General features: G+C 38.9%; 1 non-coding gene across 1 annotated transcript; it reads left to right on the forward strand.

The window, feature by feature from the left end:
- The first annotated feature begins 700 nt into the window (after window positions 1-700).
- Window positions 701-807, forward strand: LOC141715369 (small nucleolar RNA R71). The gene has a single exon (XR_012572135.1). It is a non-coding gene; the product is annotated as a small nucleolar RNA R71 (small nucleolar RNA).
- Window positions 808-5,028: the final 4,221 nt, after the last annotated feature.

A 5,028-nucleotide genomic window follows, 5' to 3' on the forward strand; every position in this document is an offset into this window, starting at 1 on the left:
TGGTCGATTCAATAAGGCATTAGCAATTTGCCCTATTTGGTTCTCCAGAATCTTGATAGAAATAGCCTGGCTTTGGCTTATAAGAGCCTGGTTTTTGCACATAAGCCTCAACTCCTCCAATTCAGATTTTTCATTCGAAGATAGACCTGCAACATGAGTTTGTTGTTGAAGTTGGAGTTGTTGCTGAAAACCAGGAGGGTTGAACAACTTATTTCCAAACTGCTGGAATGGCTGTTGTATCGCATTCTAATTGTCGTTCCAGCTGAAGTTAGGATGATTCTAGTTGTCAGGATGATAAGTGTCTGGAACTGGTTGCTGCGATCTCTGAAAGTTGCTCACAAACTGAGCTGAGTTACTAGATATAGCACATTGTGCCATCACATGCGGACCTGCACATAGCTCACAAACACTAATTATCTGTTTAACACCATAGTTAGCCAGAGAATCGATCTTCATAGACAACGCCTTTAGTTGAGCAGTGATAGCCGTAGCTGTATCCACTTCAAGAAGTCCTGCTACCTTGCCATGTGGATATCTCTGGGGTGGATACTGATATTCATTAGCAACCATCAGTTCAATTAGATCATAAGCTTCATCATAGCTCTTTCCCCACAATGCTCTGCCTGTTGCTGCATCGAGCATGGGTCTGGACTGTGCTCCCAACCCATTTTAAAAACAATTGATGATCATCCAATCAGGCATTCCATGATGAGGACAGTTCCTAAGCATCTCCTTGTAGCGCTCCCAAGCTTTATATAAATATTCCCCTGATTGTTGCGCAAATTGAGTAAGAACATTCCGGATTGCAGCTGTCTTCGCCATAGGGAAGAATTTAGTAAGAAACTTCTGAGCAAGATCTTTCCAAGTAGTAATCAAACCAGCTCGTAGAGAGTATAACCAGCTCTTAGCCTTGTCCCTCAGAGAGCATGGGAAAAGTCTCAGCTTAATAGCATCTTCAGAAACACCATTGAACCTGAAGGTTCGCAGATCTCTATGAAATCCTTAATGTGCGTATTGGGATCTTCCGTTGGAGAACCTCCAAACTGGACTGAACTCTGCACCCATTGATTATACCAGGCTTGATCTCAAAGGTATTAGCTGTGATAGATGGCCTACCAATGCTAGATTGAATGTCATTGATCTTGGGTTGAGAAAAATCCATCAAGGCTTTCGTTCGTGCTGCTATATCTCCCATTGTAATGAGTACCTGAAACACAAACAAATAAACCGTGAAAGTAAAAGAATCTGAGTCAGTGAACTTTAACGACCACTGATGACAAGCACATAAACTAAAAATTAACATCGAGTCCCCGGCATCGGCGCCAAAAACTTGTTCGGGCGAAAACACACGCTAAAATACACGCAAGTATACGCGTTCGCAAGTAGTATACGATATAAATCAGATTCGTTCCCACAGAGACTGGTTTAGGTTAAGTTCAATTTATGCACCTATGCAACAATGCATGGTTATCGCTCAATGCTAAGACAAATATCAAATTGGGTTTTGATTAAACTAAGAGATTATACTAAATAACATTAACTAAGAGAATTGAGGTTGAATTACTATATATGACAAACATGGGATTCTGACTTCATTACTACTTCATTCAATAGCCTTCTCATTCTTAACCTTAGCATGTGATGGTGAGGACACTAATCAGATAACACGAAACTGATAAACGCCGACTTTCGTTACACGAGTACCATTCTACCAGACATCCGCAAAAGAGATAGAAGCTGAATAGGTACCAATTAAATTGAGACCCTATATGTCTATAGAATTTGACAACATAACGGTTTAAGCACAAGTTATCCATAATGATTACAAAGGGAAAGTAAAACGGTTAGAGTTACCTACGAATCATGCATAACAAATACATGAACCTATGCTAGCATGGCAAGTTCTAAACCTCTATATTCACTGTCGCTTCATTAGAGATTAACACGCTATCTAATATGTTAGCTACGCACATAAGACGAATAAGCACAACCAAGACTAGGATATCAATCAATCACCACACACCAAGATATCAAAACAATTAACTATTGAAATCCATAAGTAAATCCGCTAGAACCCTATGACAACGATTAGCCCATAATCGAACTCATCGTCACCATGGGTTCCAATGAAAGCATGGTATAAACAAGGTCTTAATAAACTGAATAATAATTAAAGTACGAATAAACGAGATCTAGGTTCAACAAGAACGAAAACGAGCATCCAAAGTTACAACTAATTCAAAGAATCACAAGTTGAAAACAAGATCTTCTTTTTCGGAGTTGTTATGTGCTTCTAGGTCTTCTCCTTTGTATCCCAATCTTCCCGGATGATGACATCCCTTTTTTGAAGTATATATACGCCCCTAGTGGACCTGGACCCTTAAAATCGTCAAATTCCACTCAAAAATGGCCTTTTCAGCGAAATCAGCGACCAGCCACGCCCTGAGCGGCCGCTCAGCTCTCCTGAGCGGGCGCTGAGCTCCTGGGCGGCCAAAACACATCAAAATACCAACAACTTGAGTCCAAAACACCAATTTAAGCTTGTAATAAAGTATTCCAAGTGGATATAAAATCCACTTATCACACCCCCAAACTTGATTCGATGTTTATCCTCGAACATAAACAGACTTAAAACTACAAAACAAACCTAATGCATGAATGCAACTACGTGAATGCAACTAAATGATAATGTAATCGATCCCCTCAGATAACCATAACCAAATGAATAAGCCAATGCCTCTAAGAATGCAATGACTATAAACAGAGCTCGAATAAATCCAACAAACCAACTCACAAACCAGAAACATGCGTATGTGGATGCTTAACATATATACTCTCGATACTAGATCAATAACCATAACTTATCTATCATCGAAACAATCAAAAGTTTATAAACAGAATAGACAATAAACGCATTATGACTCACAACACCTCCTTTCTACTAGAGTTATACAAGGATTCATACTATTATTATACACATAACAAAGAATGCTTATTTGATCGTGAAATGAATGAGGTCCCAAAAGACTTATAAAATAATACCCATATAGCGAGCGTTAGGTTAGTGGATCCCAGACTATAAAAGCCTTAGGTCACTAGGCACAAAGTCTGCTAAAACTTAATAACTCGAGTATTAAAGAGCTCACTCTTGATCAATTATGCATAAACACATATTTTTTTTCTTTCTTTTTTCTCTTTTTTCTTTTTTCTTTTCTTTTTTTCAACAATTTCTGAATGAGTGTGTATCGCTCCATCTCATTCAACCCTAGACTACTCATAAAAATATGAGCCGGCTACTAGCCATTTGACGCCTAGCCTTACAACAACTAGTAATGAAATCCAAGTTTTTCTCTAGATAAAAAAATCAGTGTTTTTACGTCATTACGAGAATATCACAAATTCTAAATATAACCAATGTGATTAAATCTCAACAACAAACAAGTATGATCATGATCTAGATCAAAAGCAACCCTATAAGACTTTGTGAAAATATTTATTTCCGGCATGCAAATCAATTCATTAAGACTTGAACATCCCTCTATTCGTCATCACCATACTGAAATCAACATCAACTTATCAAATATCATAGTTCATCTTAAGGGATTATGCTAAATATGCATGCAAATGCAACTGTATGAAATCACATAAAAACAAACAAATATGTCCTAAATGAACAATCATACAAAAATATGAATGAAATACAATTAAACATGCAACCTGAATCTATATGAATCTATATGGACACACACACTACTAATCCTTACATTATCATCCCTAAACTTAAAATTTTCAATGTCCTCATTGAAGGTAATAATAAGGATTTCAGGCATACCTAATTAGCGGGAGAATTACCCTCGTCGGGTGGAGGATCAGATGGCCAATCAACCTCGCCACCAGTGTCAACAATAGTACCGAAAGCATGTGTCAAATCTGCAGCAAAATGACGGTAAATGTCGTGCATGGCCTCCATATGCCTAATTACTCGCCTGTACTGCTCATCACTAACCCCAGTCCTATCAACTACCTGCTGCACATGAGAAGAACCCTCTGTAGGCACTGGAGGACCCGTTCGGCTACCCTCTACAACATCAAAGATATTTCCCAACCCCTTGTCAGGGGGTGCACCTAAGAATGAATAACTCAAGTGATCTGGATTTCGGTTGAGCTCAAGTATGGGAGCTTCTTGAATAAATGATTCAAAATGCTCCTGAGAAATTTTCAGCTCTGCTAACCCAAGAGAATCGCATAGTAAATCCGACTTCCTCTTCCACGGAGGTGCATTCAAAACCTGCAGCTGCTCTGCTCCTTCTTATCATCAATAACTGATTTCCCCATTAAGGATCTCTCTAAGGTCTCTGAACTCTAGCAATTGCTCAAGCTCTGAATTTACTACAGAGTCAACCCACTCGACTTTAAAGCACTCCTCTTTAGTTGTGGGTAACTTTATTTCCTTGAACACATTAAAAGTGACCTTTTGATCAGTAAACCTTCATCGAAAGCTCTCATTTTTGCACATCGATCATAGTTCGGCCTGTAGCTAAGAATGATCTTCCCAAGATAATGGGAATCTTCTTATCTTCCTCGAAATCAAGAATTACAAAGTCAGCAGGAAATGTGAGTTTATCCACCTTGACCAAGACATCCTCCAATATACCTCGTGGATAAGCGATGAAACGGTCAGCTAGTTACAATGACATGTATGTTGGTTTCAGATCAGGCAAACCAAGCTTCTTGAAGATAGATAAGGGCATCAGATTGATGCTAGCTCCTAAATCACATAAACACTTGTCGAACGATAAGTTTCCGATGGTGCAAGGAATAGTGAAGCTTCCATGATCTTTAAGCTTCGGAGGCAACTTCTGTTGCAGCACATCACTGCATTCCTCCGTGAGAACAACGGTCTCTAAGTCATCGAGCTTCACTTTCCGAGAGAGAATACATTTCATAAACCTCGCATAGCTAGGCATCTGTTCAAGAGCTTCAGCGAAAGGTATGTTGATATGAATTTTCTTGAACACCTCCAAAAAC

This window comes from Apium graveolens, chromosome 3, assembly GCF_009905375.1.
Source record: "Apium graveolens cultivar Ventura chromosome 3, ASM990537v1, whole genome shotgun sequence".
Classification (NCBI taxonomy): Eukaryota; Viridiplantae; Streptophyta; class Magnoliopsida; order Apiales; family Apiaceae; genus Apium; species Apium graveolens.